This window comes from Triticum aestivum, chromosome 7B, assembly GCF_018294505.1.
Source record: "Triticum aestivum cultivar Chinese Spring chromosome 7B, IWGSC CS RefSeq v2.1, whole genome shotgun sequence".
In the NCBI taxonomy this organism is placed as follows: domain Eukaryota; kingdom Viridiplantae; phylum Streptophyta; class Magnoliopsida; order Poales; family Poaceae; genus Triticum; species Triticum aestivum.
The window spans coordinates 68,999,737-69,018,051 of record NC_057813.1 but is presented as its reverse complement, the minus strand read 5'-3'; positions in this window follow the sequence as shown (position 1 = coordinate 69,018,051).

Genomic DNA, 18,315 nt, shown 5'->3' with positions numbered 1-18,315 from the left:
ACAGAGTAACGCATTAAGCAAGATGACATGATGTAGAAGGATAAACTCATGCAATATGATATAAACCCCATCTTGTTATCTTCGATGGCACAAATACAATACGTGTCTTGCAACCCTTTTTGTCACTGGGTAAGAATACCGCAAGATTGAACCCAAAGCTAAACACTTCTCCCATGGCAAGAAAGATCAATCTAGTAGGCCAAACCAAACTGATAATTCGAAGAGACTTGCAAAGATAACTCAACCATACATAAAAGAATTCAGAGAAGATTCAATTATTATCCATAGATAAATCTGATCATAAACCCACAATTTATCGGATCTCGACAAACACACCGCAAAAAGAGATTACATCGAATAGATCTCCACAAGAGAGGGGAAGAACATTGTATTGAGATCCAAAAAGAGAGAAGAAGCCATCTAGCTAATAACTATGGACCCGTAGGTCTGTGGTAAACTACTCACAACTCATAGGAGGGGCAAGGATGTTGATGTAGAAGCCCTCCATGGTTGATTCCCCCTCCGGCAGAGTGCCGGCGAAGGCTCCAAGATGGCATCTCGCGGATACAGAAGGTTACGGCGGTGGAAATTGTGTTTCGTGGTGCTCCTGGATGTTTTCGAGGTACGTAGGTATATATAGGAGGAAGAAGTACGTCGGTGGCCGCCCGAGGGGCCCACGAGACAGGGGGCGTGCCCTACCGAGGGGGGGGGGGGCGGGCGCTCCTCCCTATCTCGTGGGGTCCTCGGGAACTTCTTGACTTGCACTCCAAGCTCTCCGAATCTTGTTCGTTCCAAAAATCACGCTCCTGAAGGTTTCAATACGTTTGGACTCCGTTTGATATTCCTTTTCTTCGAAATACTTTAATAGGCAAAAAACAGCAATATGGGCTGGGCCTCCGGTTGTAGGTTAGTCCCAAAAATGATATAAATGTGTAAAATAAAGCCCATAAACATTCAAAAGGGGTAATATAATAGCATGGAACAATCAAAAATTATAGATACGTTGGAGACGTATCAGCTGACCGTTCACAGGGCATGTTGGATGGCTTTCGGGAGGCATTGGAGGTTTGTGCTTTGGAGGACTTGGGTTTTGAGGGTGACATATTCACATGGAGGAACCATAGCAAGGAGCTGAGCAAATATATATGTGAAAGGTTGGATCGGGCGACTGCTAATAGAAGCTGGCGAGAAAAGTTCCCGGAGTACGTGGTCATCAACGGGATGCCGAGGCACTCTGATCACCAGCCCATCATTGTTGATACAAAGGGAAGTGACAAAAGTTGGAAGGGATGGGACCGAGGTTTCCAGTTCGAAGCCCGATGGCTACAGGAAGAGGGGTGCGAAGAGGTGATTAGGCAGGCGTGGGAGAGAAGTTGGGCTAATAGGGACGGCGGGGTAGCACATGCGCTGAAGGAGATAGCGGGTAAGATGAGGAAGTGGGACAAGGAGGTGGTTGGAGAACTAGAAGGAAGACTGAAGAAGGCCAAAGCTGACTTGGAGAGATGCATGAAGGAGCCGGTATCCCATGAAAAGATTGCGGAGGAAGCCAACCTTAGATGTTTGGTACATGATCTTGAGGAGAAGAAGAATACGATGTGGAAGCAAAGAGCCCATGTGTGGTGGCTCTTGGAGGGGGATAGGAATACTCGCTTTTTCCACATGATGGCATCCGTGAGGAAGAATGCGAATAAGATCAAGGAGCTCAGGAGGGAGGATGGGTCAGTGGTGGCGGAGGAAGACTTAACTAACTATGTCTGCTCTTATTTTCAGGATCTTTTCACGTCCACTACGGGCAACCGTGTCAATGAGCGTATCGACAAGGTGCAGCCGCGAGTCACCACCGCCATGCTCAATGTTCTGGATGTCGCCTTTACTCGTGAGGAGGTGAAGGTGGCGCTAGATCATATTGGAGACCTCAAAGCACCGGGTCCGGGTGGAATGCCATCTATAGTGTTCAAGAAAAGTTGGCATTTTATGGGAGATTACATTGTCGAAGAAATTCTGGGCGAGCTGAATGGTGGTGATATGCCGGAGGGCTGGAATGACACGCTTGTGGTACTTATACCCAAGGTCAAGGATCCGAGTAGGATCAAAGATCTGCGCCCTATAAGCCTATGCAATGTTCTTTACAAGCTGGTGTCCAAAGTGCTCGCAAACCGCCTAAAGGTTGTGCTTCCTGACATTATTTCGGAAAACCAAAGGGCTTTCATCCTGGGACGCTTGATCACGGACAATGTGTTGATTGCTTATGAGATAACACACTTCCTGAGGAATAAACGAGGAGGGCGAGACGGCGTTGCAGCGATCAAAGCGGACATGAGCAAGGCATATGATCGTGTTGAGTGGAGCTTTCTTGAGGCAATGCTACTAAAAGTGGGTTTCCGAAGGAGGTGGGTAAGCCTCATAATGAGGTGTGTCACAACAGTCCGATATCAGATTAAGGTGAATGGTGTTGTCACGGAACAATTTGTGCCGACCAGAGGATTGAGGCAGGGGGATCCCCTTTCTCCCTATCTCTTTGTGATCTGTGCCGAGGGCTTATCTGTACTACTGAATGACGCCAAGGAACATGGAAGAATCAGTGGAGTCAAAATCTGCCAAAATGCATCGAGTGTGTCCTACCTTTTGTTTGCCGATGATTCAATGATATTGCTAATGGCGAAGCAGGAGGAAGCCGCTGCTCTTCATGATATCCTCGAGCTCTATGAAAACTGTTCTGGCCAATGCATTAACACGGAGAAATCTGCAATTATGTTTTCTCCCAACACGGATGAGCACATTAAGAGCCAGGTGAAGGCAGAGGTGCAGATTATGAGTGAAGAGTGGAATGATCGTTATCTTGGTTTGCCTGTTCATGTCGGCCGTTCCCGGAGGCGCATGTTTGCATATATAAAGAAGTGTTTATGTGGTCGGGTACATGGATGGCAGGAGAGACTGTTGGCGAAAACCGGAAAGGAAACCTTGGTAAAAGCCGTGGCGCAGGCGATCCCGATGTTTGCCATGTCATGCTTCGATCTCACGAAGACCTTCTGCCAGGAGTTGAATACTATCATAGGGAAGTTTTGGTGGAGCAACCAAGACAAAGAGAACACTATGCACTGGCTTAGCTGGGAGACCCTGACAAAACCAAAGGCAATGGGAGGGTTGGGTTTCCGGGATATGCACAATTTCAATATCGCCATGTTGTGCAGACAAGGATGGCGTCTACTACAAACCCTGATAGCCTTTGTAGCAGAATTCTGAAAGCCAGCTACTTTCCAAACTGCAGCATTCTGGAAGCGGTGCCGAGGGATGGGATATCCTATGCCTGGAGGAGTATTCTCAAAGGGCTCGATCTTGTCTAGCAAGGGTATATCTGGAGGATAGGTGACGGATCGATGGTGAAGCTGTGGACCGATCCCTGGATCCCTAGACCTTGGTCGAGACAGGTTATCACCCCGCGCGGGCAGAGTTTGCTATCACATGTCAGTGACCTCATCAGTCCAATAACAGGTGCCTGGGATGAAGAGCTTGTCAAGGAGACTTTTGGGCCAGATGACGCACGCCATATTCTGCAAATACCACTCCGGGAAGGTGTAGACGATTTCATGGCTTGGCATTTTGACAGCAAGGGGCAATTTTCAGTTCGGAGCGCATATAAGCTGCAAGTCCAATTGGAGAAACAGGGGCAGGGTGGTGGCTCGGGTAGTAGTGCAGTCGCCGCTGGCAACTTTGATCGTTGCGATGATATGTCCTAGAAGTGGATATGGAAGTTGCCAACCCCGCGTAAGATCCAAATGTTCACATGGAGGATCAAGCATGAATCTCTTGTATTGCGGACAAACCTTGCTCGAAGGGGTGTTAAGCTCGAAACTACCAAATGCCTCCTGTGTGTCTTAGCGGCTGAAGATGGTGCTAATTTATTTGTCAAATGCAAGGAAGTCAAGGTAGCCTGGAGGGAGATGAGTTTGGAAAGAATCAGAGTGGAGCTAGAACAGGTCACATCAGTACATGAAATGCAAGATTTTCTTTGGTCGCTGGATGAACAACTACGAGTGCAGATCCTCACTTTTTGGTGGCACTGGTGGAACCAAAGAAACAAGATTAGAGAATGAGAGCTATCGATCCCTATATCAGAGTTGGTTCGGCGAGTCCTTAGCACTACACAGGAATATTTGCAGCTTTTTTGTGCGAAACCAAAGCACAAACCGGATGATAAATGGCAGGCTCCGGCTCAGGACAAAGTCAAGATCAACATAGATGGCGCCTACACTCCGGGCGAATCTTTTGTGTCTTGGGGGGCAGTAATCCGAGACGATGTTGGGAAAGTCCTGCTCACCCGCGCTGGCCGGAAGGAGAATGTTGCCAACCCCTTCGCTGCAGAAGCCATTGCCATGTCTGAAGCTATCTCAATGGCTGCGGAGGTTGGTGCTCTCCGGGTGATCTTCGAAACAGATTCACAGCTACTGTCTGAAGCGCTCGATCTCACCAAGGTGGATTCGTCACCTCATGCGGCCATCATTGAAGACACTAAGTTCCAGCTCAAAGTGTGGTTCTCACAACATTCTATTAGCTTTTGTCGTCTTAGTGCTAATACCGTAGCGCATGAAGTTGCTAAAGTTGGTCGTTTATGTTCGCCGAATGACAGCATTAGCTGGAACTCTACTGTACCGTCCGCAGTGGCTATTTATGTTTCGGGCGATTTGCCCGTGCACCGTTAAGTTATGAAGCTTTGCTTTGCCCTAAAAAAACCCTGAGATTTAGGGAAACGAGTTTTACAAGTGTTTTTTGGAAAACCAGTTTTTAGAGAGAATTTTCTTTACGTGGAGTTTATGGAATAACTCGTTTGGGTGAGCGAACCAACCTGTGGTTGAGATGGTTAGGTGGACAGTGGTATCCCCAATTCACCAGGGTTCAAATCCTGATGGTCGCATTATTCCTGGATTTATTTCAGGATTTTCGGCGATGTGCTTTCAGGTAAATCTCAAGATGATATGTCGGCTCAGTCTTTCGGAGGTGCTTATAGGGGTAGGCTGTGCGTGTGTGCATTCATAGGATGAGTGTATGCGCATGTATATGAACGCTTGTGTCTGTACTCATGCTCAAAAAGAAATCGTTTGGGTGAGAAAACATTAAAACAAATTTTAATAAAAACGTGTTTGGATTAGTACCCTGTACACGCCGCTTAGATTCCTCCTGAGTCTGTCGAACACGCGTCGTCTCCGCTTCTTCCCCAAATCGCCGGCTGCAGCTTCCCGTCTCTCTTTGTTCCTCGAGGAACTCGACCTAGTCCGACCTCCCCATGCCATCAATGGCTCGGGTGACCGCCTCCACGGCAACGACGCCGTACGGTCGCGCGGCTGCTGCTTCCTGTTCCTCTGTCCTCACAACGTCAACGGCCCCGGCTCCGGCGACCGGCGCCACGACGGCGATGTCGTATGGTTCCGCGGCGTGCAGTCCGGACGTGGGGCGTCCCAGCTGTTCTTCGCGGCGGAGGCCTACAGGCGGGGAAGAAGGGCACGCTGTCGCGGTGGAGGACTCGCGACTGGTTGGTGGCTGAGGACGAAATCCGCCCCCATCTTCTAAATCTTTCACTACCAGGTACCAGGGCATCCAGGGAGTCCGGAGCGTGCTCGACGCCGTCTGCAGTACTTCTAGGGGATGAGTATGAGCTGCCCTCTTCGTGTCATGTTGCATCTGGGACTATGGCGACACACTCTTCATTCAGATCATGTGAGGTGAGCTTCTCTGTAGCTCAGTAATTTTATATTCCGAAGGTGCATACGAAACTTGCTGTATGATGTGTGAATGGACAAGAAAATGTTTTTAGCATTGAAACGTTGAATGTAAAGCTCCTGAACCTATAAATGAATGAAAAATCTATCGATAATCATCCAATGTACCTATAAATAAAAAGGATAATAAATATTTTAGTGCTTAATTAATCTTCTTCTTCTTCTTCCATAGTGGCTTGCTGTTGGAGATTACTCCACAACTGTCCAGCGATGATTGCGCGAACTCGCTCACCGGCAACTCGATCATCTTCTTGTAAGTTTGCTTGCCCTCTAACTTGTTGATCACCGGTGTCAACATCTCCTTGTGTCCCCTCTTGTTCATAAAGCTCAAACAACTCATCATTCCTATCAACCTTCCTTATGAAGTTATGGATGATGCAACAAGCCATAACAATTTGGACCTGTCTTTTGTAAGGATGAGGGATTCCTCCATTCCTTGTTAATATTGGAAATCAAGCTTTTAGAACGCCAAAAGTACGTTCTACAACATTCCGTAGTTGTGCGTGACGATGATTGAACAAATCTTTCTCACTACTATATCGACGATTAGTTCCACGAAAAGAACCAATGTGATAGTGATCTCCACGATAGGGGGCAATAAATCTTGGAGTATTTGCATAGCCCGAGTCCACAAGATAAAACTTACCTGCATGTAAAGTTTGATATCACTCTCAAATTTCCCATTATATCATTATATGTTTGATACAATGAGATAAACATTAATTGCATGCATGTAAATTCATGTATTTTTTATTTTTACCTTCTGGGACAACAAACCCACCATCAGTAACAGCCCACCTTAAAACGGCTTGATCTAATGCGGAACCTTCCCATCCAGCAGCCACATATGAAAATGTCATGTCAAATGGCACTACCGCCATTACATTTTGAGAGGGGTAACCATGCCTATTTCTGTCAGGAGTTTATTTATCAAGCTTGATTTTTGCATTAATATGTGTCCCATCAATTGCTCCCATACAATTCTGTTGAGAAAAATTCTGAATTAGATATGGAGGTTTCAACTTTGCTGCAAGTCATATCGAAGAGGAACATGTTCTTGAGATAGAGTATATACCTTGAAGTATGGGTAAAACCTTGAGTCGCCCAATATTTCGTTGGGAACTTCATTGGGCGGATCTGTTATGCAAACATCACGTAAGCCATTAATTGCTTTTAGTACTCTCTTGAAATGCCGACTTATTGTTTCTCCTGAATGTTGGAATCTATCCTGGATAACACAGTTCCTAACATTGTGACCAATTGTAAACAAGTCGAGGAAGGCAGCTCTTGTTGTCCCAGCAGGGTCAGCGGCGTTTGATTGGAGATCTCAGCCTAGCGTCAATGGCCAGGAGATCGATGATCACAGCCGTTATTGGCGGCCAGCCATGGAAGAAGCTCGTACCCAGATCTTGTTTGTGGATGTTTGTTATGCCGTCATCCTTGTATATATAGAAGCTTGGGAAAAAAGGGCGGGTGCTAGTTGGGCGGGAGGGCAGAGTTGGCGCCAACAAGTTTGTTGAGGAAGACGTGGAGAGAAAAAAAATCTGTTTTATGTAACCGGGTTTCTATAAAAACGAGTATCAGTCATTTTTCAGTAGACGCACTTTCCTGGCTTTGTGGAAACCGAATTCTGCTTATCCACGTTTCTGTTGGGCCAGCCAAACATGGTTTTAGTTTGTTACACGGTTAGATCAGATTACGGGAAACCAGCTCTGATAAAACACCGTATCCAAACAAGGCCTAGCGATTTCTCTTTCTAGCGATAGATCCCTTTTTTTGGGGGGTGGTCTAGTGATCGATCTGAGTACGGAAAATCGTAGGAAATCTAGGTAGGGCGAGCGTCTAACCTCACCCTACCGAGAGCACCGCTTGAATGTTGCTTCACATCAAAACCTCTATGCTTCAGATCACTATGAATGTTGCTTCAGATAGAACCACTATGAATGTTGCTTTAGATCAAAACCTCTATATGTCCTCTTTTCTTCAAGGATGCAGAGTTCAGCCTGGGAGTTGATTAGTTGAATTCCAACATGGTCCCTTTTAGCTCCCCTTTTCAAGGAGGTAAGAAGGTAATTAAGAGTTACGCAGGCCCCCACTATTAAATGAAATCAACAACTCAGATCTATTAGATGATCTTACCTTTCATGACATAATGAAGGTAAGAAAGACCATTTTAAAATTGCTCTTTCGAAAATCAGTTTTGCTAGAACTCATCTAGATGAGATATAGTTTGGTCTCATTCACTTTTTATAGCCATTGGATGTGATGCTATAAGATGCGTGTATGCTGACGTGGGTTGTATCTGTTCTTTCTTCAAAGTGAATGAGACCAAATTATATCTCATCTAGATGAGTTCTAGGTACTCCCTTCGAAAATATACAGAAAAAGAAGAACGGAATGATGCCTTTATAGGGCTGGCTATATTATTGAGGTTGAGTAGTGGCAGCGGACCAGCGAGTACACACGAGAGAACCTGGAGTAGGGGGGCAAACGAGCATGGGAGTGAACAAACATGGCATACTGCATTTGAAGCGATGTTGACGGGCATGGTGGCAATATAAAGAAGTGAGTGGAAGAGGAGGGACAATGGGCAAGCATGGCGGAGCTATTCATAGGAGGAGAGATGGAGCACATATTCTTAGCATTTGGAATTAAATTTACCCGGATGATTACCCAGTGAAATCATAAATGGAAATGAGCTTATTAACAAAGTAATTCGCTACGGTGCCATAAAAATGGACAACCATACTAAATTATTCTACTTCTCGGTAGGTAAATATACCCTTAATATAGTCCAAAACAAACAATTATTCTACATAACTACTAAGAAATTATCTTTTAGGTAACACGAATGATCTATATAACGAACCTAACAAACTAAAAACTGTTGGAAAAATAAGACACATTGGTGGTGACCAGTGTGTGTGCGTGCACTGGGCATGCTCAGCCGTGCCAAGAGTGCATGTGCGCGCCCCGTAGCTGTTGCCTAAAAAGCCGGCTGGTGAGCTCTGTTAGCCCAGCCTCCAGTGCTAGTGGTCAGTCCAGGTAGTTGGTCGGGTAGCTAGATGGACGGCCGGGTTGTTGGGGCATTTTGGTGAAGCTGGACGTGAGCCTGAGTACAGCTAGTGGGTTAGAGCATCTCCAGCCGCGCCCCTAACCCCCCCCCCCCCTCCCCCCCGATTTTTTTCACGCCGGCGTAAAAAAACGGCCCAGTAGCGCCTTCAGGAGTCCGTTTTTCGCCGGCTTGGCCGAAATCAGCACCGGTGGACGCAGGCCGAACCCGGCGCGCTGGGGGCGATCGGGGGCATCGGGGCGAGCGGTTTTGGCGTGAAAGAGCCGCAGACCCGCCGAGTCAGTGACGCGCGCCTCGTCGTCCTCGGAACGCCTCGGTTTCCTGCGTGGAATCAATGGCAAGGCTGCCGCCGGTCAGCCTTGCCATTGATTCCTCACAGGCGGCGCGTCGAGGGCGGCGCGGCGAAGCCTCCCTTCCAGCCACGCGTACACACGACGCGACTATATAAGCCGATGGCCTCCCTCGCCTCGGGCCACACTAGACCAGCCCACAGCTGCCGTTGACCGCCGCCGAGCTCTTCCTCTCCTCCCGTGCGGAGTTGCCAACGCTTCTTCCCTCCCTCTCCTCTCCCTCTCTCCCAAGCCCGATGGCCACGCACTTCCCCGGTGACGCGACGGCGGCCAACGGCTTTGGCCGGCGCTCGCTTCACGAGTGGGAGGCGTGGCTACTCTTCGAGGCGAACATCCCAGCGCCACCGGACATGCGCGCCGGGCTGACGGGGTGGAGGCTCAACAACGGGGGAGTGCCCATTCCCCGGTGCCCGATGTCGAGGTGCGCCCCGCCTTCTTCGCCGCCGAGGTCGACCGTGTGCGAGCCTCCCTGACCGAGGAGCAGCTCTCCCTCGCCCAGTACGCGGCTGACAACCACGTGGCGTGAGCGGCGTACTTCCAGCGCCGCCAGGAGTAGAGGCTTGCGTCCACCAACGGGGCGTCGATGGTGGGCGGCGTCAAGAACAGCGAGGGGCGTCGCGTGTGGTGGGGCGCCCACAGCCGCACGCTCGAGGACGTGCTGGAGTACCTCAAGGGCGGCAACGACCCACTGCTAGCATACCCTGCCGCGGCGGCCGCCCCGGGCCAACGCCGGCGCGCCAGGTGTCGTGGTTCTAAGTCTGACAGTAGAATGGGGGGTAGGTATGGAGAGGCAAGATTCTAGCTATGAAGTAGTTGTACACACGAGTGTTTTACGAGTTCAGGCCCTTCTCGGAGGAAGTAATAGCCTACGTCTCGGAGCCCGGTGGCGGTCGACTGATTTCTGTGTATATGAGTTACAGGGGTGCGAACCCTTTATACCGAGGAGGGGGGTGGCTTATATAGAGTTCGCCAGACCCCTCCGGCCCTCAGTTATGCAGGGTTTAAAGTACATTAAGACAGGGGGTTACTGGTAACGCCCTCATAAAGTGCCATGAAGACTATTAAAGCTACTTAATGACAGACCGTTGCGTGCTGAGTGACTTTAGGTCTTCTGGCCGTCGGGTGGTTAGCTTCATGGTCGAATGGCTATCTTCATCGTCGAGTGTCCTTGAGTTCGTCGAGTGAAGTCCCTCTTGGTCGACTGGAAGGTAGCTTCTTCTAAGGATGTCCTTGGGTAGGGTATCCTAGATAGGTTCATGACCCTACCCTAGGTACATGACTTCATCATTAGCCCCCGAATGGATTGAGGTTCGAGTGAGGAAGGGGTCGGTAATTTTCTCCGACCTATTTCCCGTGCTCTGATTATGTCGTATCGTGGATCAGCGATTTTTCTTTTTTGGCGTTGGCATTAACTTTTCCTTCAGTCGCCTTGATCCATTCTTTTCTTCTGTCGAGTGAACTTTTGAACTTAGTGAACTTCCGAGCGACGGATCGCAGGAAATCTATCGTCTGACAGATTGATCTGCCGTTAGCGGATTTTGTGGGATCTGAATTTTGGGAAGCGCGCGAAGCGGGGCGAACCGCGGTACTCGGATGGGATAAGGCGTGGACGCCTCGATTTCTGCGCCACCTTTTTTGCCACGTATCATGCATGCACGACTGTTTCGGGATGTGAGAGGACCGCCCGGGCATACTTGTCAGCCACTCGGAAGCGTCCTTATATAAAGCGCCGGGCGAGGGTTTTTGAACAATGCCTTCCCATTCTCCTCTCTGCCCTCTTTGCCTCCGCCTGCTGTGCCTGCTCTCGCTTCCGCCTATCCACTCCTCGCGTGCTTCGCCGGCGACAATGGTGAAGGCGAAGACGGCGGCCTTGGAGCGCGCGAAGAAGGTGACGGCGGCAGGGAAAGCGAAGGGGAGAGCGTCCAGTCGGGGCGGATCTTCGTCAAGGTCCCGCCTGCCAAAAGGTTGGGTCCAAGGGGATTGGATCCGTTCGACCATCACCGAGACGGATCTGAATGACCTGGCCAACGAGGGTCTGATCCCCCATGGGTCAGCAAGGCTTCCGGGGTCCGAGTGTCAATCGCAGCCGCAGAAGGGTGAGTGCGTTCTCTTAGCCACTCATGTAGACCGTGGATTCTCTCTGCCGCCGAGTGTTTTCTTCCGAGGGTTTCTGAACTTCTTTGGGGCGCAACTCCACCATTTCACTCCCAATTCCATTGCCCATCTTGCTGCTTTCGTTTCTATGTGCGAGAACTTCCTGGGTTGTCGGCCACATTGGGGTCTCTTTAAGCACATATTCACCTGTCGCTCACAGACGGTGAAAAAGGCGAGTCCGGGTGATGAGAGGACTAAGGTTATCCAGATGTGCGGGGGTCTTGGGATCCAGATGAGGAATAAGAGTACTTTCCCGGCCATGACCCTTCCTGAGTCGGTCAGAGGGTGGCAGTCGACGTGGTTCTACTGCCAAGACGAGTCGACGCCGGGGCAGTTGACTGGTCTCCCTCCGTTCTCCATGGACCGAGTGGACAAACCCTCTTCTCTGAAGGTGCTTCCTGAGGAGAAAGCTTAGGTAAAAATGTTGATGGAACACGTAGTCCAACTCGTTAGGGACGGAGTGACGGGTATGGATCTTCTGGAGGTCTTCCTTAGACGGCGGATCCAACCGCTTCAGTACCGAGGCCACCCGATGTGGCTGTATTGTGGTACCGAAGACACCACTCGGGTCCATCCAGAAGCGGTCGACAACGCCACACTAGAGAGGTGGGTGGCCGCAATCACAGGGAATAAGGACAACCCTCGAGGGGCTAGGAGGATCCCACCACTCGACTGTACCTACACACCGGACACGGTATGACCACTTATCTCCAATTGTAATCTTGCTTTATTCATTCTGCTTCGCTACGAATTGGTTGATTGATCTTTGTTTTGTTTTGTTGTCTGACAGGCCACCACTGAGTTATACTCGATGCCCAATGGAGCGCAAACGCTGACTGAAGAGGAGGAAGGAAGTGGGGGCGAAAGCCCGGAGGATTGGGATTCGGATGCTGACGACGATGATGAGGGTGATGACTCTGGTGAGGAGGAAGAGGAGGAGGAGGAGGAGGAAGTTGTACCTCCTCGCTCGGAAAGACGCTCGAAGCTTGTCCATGACCCCGCGGCCGAGCGTGGTAAGGGGGTCGCAACCGTCACGCAGTCGTCCAAGCGCCCTCGGACATCTTCTCCGGTGCCGACTGAGAAAGCTCCGAAGCAATCTTGAGTGGCGCCATCGAAGTCGGCGAAGGTCTTGCCGAAGATGAAGATGGTGATCCCCACTATCTCAGGGTAATGGTGTAGCTTGAGTTTGTCTGTTCCACGCGAACTTATTCTTGGTCGATTCATGAGCTAATCGACTGACTTCTGGAACTGCAGTGCTGCTACTTCTGATACCTCGGCCAGAGCTGAAGATCAGGAGATGGAGGATGCTGTTACCTCGAAACCTGGTATGACTCTTGTAGTTCCGTCTTCAGTCGATTGGCTTCTTGTCTCTAATTTTGATTCTTTTTCTGCAGCTTCATCTAATGTCGTTATCGACCTTCCCGATGACGACGACGAGGAACCACTGAGGCAGAGAAGGAACAAGAAAGCGTCTACTGGCAAGGCGACTCAGGACGTGCCAGCACCCGAGACATTGGTCGTGGAGGGAGACAATGTCACTCGACCTACCGTAACCTTTGTGGTGCCGTTGACGAGTGCTCGTCCTTCATCATCGAGTGCTGCTCAACCCTCGCTTTTCTCAACCTACCACATCCCAGAAGACCAAGCTAGTACTGCCAGAGAAGCAATACGCCAAGCGGGGGTCATGATGGAGCAAGTGAAGGCAATTCGAGAAGCCAGCCAGGCAGCCTATGACGCCAGTTCAGCTCTTCAAAGTAATATTCAGGTTGTAATTAAGCACGACTTCAACTATTTTAACGTGTATTTTTCATCTTTTCCAATTCGACTAGCTTATCCCATGCTATGCAACACGTCATGTCTTGAAGAGGATGGGTTTTGAAGACCATGAAAGTATGGAAACCAAAAAAATTCTCCTAAGGACCCATCATGGTGTGGATTTTAAAGTAAAGCTGTACAATGTTGAGTGTGTAACCCATTTTGGTTGCAAAAATTGGGAAGCACTTTGCAAGATGTATAGTTTTGATGAGGGTATGCTTGTCACCATGGATCTTGGTGATCCTACAATCGAGCAAAAAATATGGACATTTGGGTCCTTGTGGATACACCTCCAATTCTTCCCCCATGTGAGATTAACATAGTTATTAAGTAATTTATATTGTTTATTTCAAAATAGTTGATAGATTATTTCCATTAACAGCTTATTTTCATTCTTCAAAGAATGTGCGGAAGATGGTAGACAAAACCCACTACATCGATGGCTCCGAATTAACTTATAAGGAGAAAAATTATCTGATCGCATTTTGTACTGATCTTGAGAATTACAATGTCTACAATCGAACTCCTCAACATTATGGTCAATACGTGCCACTAGTGCACGTGTTGAACTACGGTAACTACCATGGAGATACCCTGGTAAGATTTTTTTTTTACTATTATGACATCCCTACATCTTTTTAAATACTTCTAAAACTAGTACATCATTGCTAACTACGAAGTTATTACTATGTTTTTCAAGAGATAATCCCGAATGATTGTGTGCCTCATCTGATGTATACACACGGTCGCCTTGATGTTTTGAACATACAACCAGGTCGTCCTACGAATCTCAACTGTCCATACTGGATTTCTAAAAGAAGTGGAGACATGACAATCAAAGAATGGAAAAAATGTATGGACAGACGTAAGGAGCTTCTTGGAAGCAAAAGGAGGCGAAGCGCAAGAATTGGAGACAGGATGATCTCCATTCTTCATAATGGAGAGTCAGGGTCTATATTGTTTTATGCTATTTTACCTTAAGGGTGTTTAGGTCCTACCTGATACTAATGATCATGTGCTAAGAACAACTATGTAGGGTTGGGTTCGATGACTATGAGGATGATGATCGTATGACTTGTTATTAATAACGAGTAGAAGTTGTATGATGATGCATGATTAGTAGGACTTGTTATTATATATGATGATGTATGATGCGAGCATGCATGAGTTATTATATATCAGCGGGTGAAATGGACATAGCAGTAGCGTTGGTAAACCAAGGACGAAGATATAAGATATGACACTTCTCTCTTTTAGCTAGCTAATAACAACCTAAAATTAACCCCCCAAACCCCTAAACCAGCCACTTTTTAAAAAAAAAAGAAAAACCTCAGCTCCAGCCAGCTGCTGACACGTGGAAGCCTTTTGGTCCCGTTTCATGTCACCAACCGGGACCAAAGGCCCCCTTGCCGGGGCTGCTCGCAGTGGCCACGTGGAGGCCCATCTGTCCCGGTTCGTGTTAGAACCGGGACTGAAGGGGAGAGGCATTAGTAATGACCCTTTAGTCCCGGTCCAAGAACCGGGACAAAAGGCCCTCACAAACCGGGACAAATGCCCCGTTTTCTAATAGTGTGATGAGCTCCTGCACCACACCTCGACACCATAGCTTCCATCAACGATCTACTTCCATCCACTTGTCGCTCCATCGAACTACGACCGTCTGATCCTCCTCACCACTGCTGCAGGCACCTGGATCCAATGCCCATGAGGTGAGCTGCCCAAAATTGGGTTGGTCGACCAGTGGCTAGCATTGGCCAAATGAGAAGCTGTTACGCCGAACGTTTCCTGTGATTCCATTTCTGCGTGGGAAGCTGTTTGTTCGTTATGGGAAGTTGGAGTAGAAGATTCATTCGATGGCTGTGGAGGGTTACTGAACAGGCCGCAATCTAGTGAATTTGTTTAGCCAATCAATTCCCAATCGCACAATAACAAATGGGAGGTTAAAGCAGATCAGTTTTCCGCTTTCACTCGAGCACTTTGGTGGACTCGTCTAGCCTAAAGTCGGGGAACTTACTTAAATTTTCATGTGAAGATGATATACTAAAAACGTAAGGCCTTGAAAATAGGAGGCCAGCTGGAGACTCACGGTTTATCGTCATCGCGAAAAAAGGACTCAGGTTTTCCCGAGGTGAAAAAAACTGCATGTTCAGTTCAGTGTGCACCACGTGGTACACCATTCACTTCATGCTTCCCAATATTGTTAGTCCTTTTTTAGGAGGAAGGCTGTTCAGTATTGTCAAAGTATAGAATGTCCGATTAATAAATTCAGTTGCTCGTCTATAAAAGCAGGAGGAGAGAAGAGAGACCGAGAGACTCCAACCATGCAAGAGACCTACCCAGAAAGAAAAGAAAAAAGTTGCAAGAGACCACATAACTTAGAGGAGACAATGTTTGTACACTATAAGTCATACCTTCTTTGCACCTCTGCAATATAGTTCTTAGTTCCGTATGTGATGCGGGTGAGCCACGATGACTGCTGCTCAGTGGGCAATTGTTAAATTATGATCTAAATTCTAGTACCGTGTTGGACTAGACGTATTACAAACGGTGTGGGCCTTTTGCATTGACGTCGACGCATACGAGTACAACTCGTTTACTTGTCCTACAAGGACTCTCATGTATTGCCCTCTTATATACCCCATGTAGTCGCACTTCAGACGGTCTGTCGTCTCGTGCTTGTAATACTCCTTCATCATAGTGATTGCGTCTTTGTGCGTCCGTGATTTTCTCCCGCAAGGGTTTCCACGTAAAAATCCGTGTCTCTTTGCCTCGTTTATTCTCGTTATTATCTAACAAGTGGTATACAGAGCTGAGGTTACAAATACGAGATTTGAGGCGAAAGTTAGGGTTCCTCCTGTGCGCCGCCGCACGCGACTAGGTGATCCGTCCGGATCGATTCCGCTGTGCTGTCCTACGAAGAAGCCGAGACCGACAGGATATTGATTTTCCCTACTGCGGCGCCCTACAAAGCGGTCGCAGAGTCACCTAGACCGATCAGATTATCTGATGTCCGGTCGTGTTCGAGATTGATTTTCCGCTGCAGCTCCATCAATCCAAGGCGTTCCGTACGCGTGGCAGCTCTTCTACGCGTGAAAGAAAATCGAGGCTTCAAGTCCCCAGGAGGCCAGTACTACTGACGTGGCTACGTTGCTACTGGACTTTGCTTCAACCCGGTCACTAGTACTACTAGTTCTTGCCACGTGAAGACAAGGCTCATCTACAGTTCAGACTGTTTTATTGTTCTCTGTTCAATTGCTATGTCCACTACCTATACTACCAGGTGCTATTTATCTTATTCCGTTTGATCCGCATATTAAATTCTCTCAAGAATTTTTCTACGGCTTGTACTACTTTGTGCACAAAGATTTATCTACTCATGGCTTCCATGAAGTATGATCTTCCGCTGCTGGACCGTGACACAAAGTTTACCCTATGGCAAGTCAAGAAGCGGGCGTTGTTGGCACAGTCCGACTATGATTAAGCACTGAATAGTTTTGGGAAGAACAGAATTCAAGACTGGACTGATGAGGAGAAAAGAACTGATTGCAAGGCTTTGTCACAAATTCAACTCCATTTGCATAATAATATTTTGCAGGAAGTTTTGAGCGAGAAAACTGTCGCCGCTCTATGGTTAAAGCTGGAAGGGATTTGCATGACTAAAGATCTCACCAGCAAGATGCATCTGAAGCAAAAATTATTCCTGCATAGGTTACCAGAGGGAGCTAATGTTTTGAATCATATTTCAGAATTTAAAGAGATCATATCTGATCTAGCTGCAATGGAGGTTAAGTATGAAGAAGAAGATACTGCTTTAATGTTACTTTATTCACTGCCAAGTTCTTATACCAATTTTAGAGACACCATATTATATAGTCGTGATACTCTCACGCTTAATGAAGTTTATGAAGCTTTGAACTCCAAGGAGAAGATGAAATTAATGGTGCCTCATGATGGTTCGAGTTCATCCCAAGCCGAGGGATTATCTGTTCGTGGCAGGACAAAAGAGAAGAACTCCAATACTGGAAACAGAGGCAAAAGGAAAAACGGCTACAGGGGCCGGTCGCAATCCAGAGACAAGAAATATTGCAGGTATTGCAAGAGAGACGGGCATGACATCTCAGAGTGTTTCAAGTTGCAAAACAAAGAAAAGAGGAAAGGTAACAAACAAGGTGAAAGTTCTGCTAACGTTGCTCATGATGATAGTTCCGATGATGCTCTTGTCGTTATTGCTGGATGTGCCGAGACCAATGATGAGTGGGTACTTGATACTGCATGTACTTTTCATATGTGTCCACATTGAGATTGGTTTAATACTTTTGATTCCACTACTTCTGCTGGTTCCGAAGATGAACTTTGACATAATCAGAACTTTGACAGATGTTCGGTATATTCCGAAGATGAAGAGAAATCTTATTTCTATGAGTGCTCTTGATGCAAAGGGGTACAAATATTCAGGTGGAGATAGTGTTTTGAAGGTCACCAAAGGTTCCCTTGTTGTAATGAAAGGTGACTTAAGTTCGACCAATGGTCTTTATTACCTTCGAGGTTCTCTTGTTTCAGGTAACGCTACTCCAGTTGTTTCAAAGAATTCTGATTGTGATGCTGCTAACCTTTGGCATATGCGTCTTGGACATATGAGTGAATTTGGTTTGACAGAGTTAAATAAGAGAGGTCTTCTTGATGGATATGAACCTGGTAAATTAAAATTTTGTGAGCACTGTATCTTCGGCAAGCACAAGAGGGTGAAGTTCAATACTTCGACCCATACAACTGAAGGTATTCTTGATTATGTGCATTCTGATTTATGGGTACCATCTCGCAAGAAGTCATTAGGTGGTGCAAGTTATATGCTGACTATTATTGATGATTATTCGAGAAAAGTTTGGCCTTATTTCTTGAAGCATAAATATGAAGCATTCTCAGCATTTAAGGAGTGGAAGATTATGATTGAGAGACAAACTGAAAGGAAGGTAAAGATACTTCGCATTGATAATGGTATGGAATTCTGTTCTAAGCAATTTAAAAATTATTGCAAGTCTGAAGGCATTGTCAGACACTACACCGTTCCTTATACTCCTCAACAAAGCGGTGTTGCTGAGCGTATGAACATGACCATTATTTCCAGAGCCCGCTGCATGTTGTCCAATGC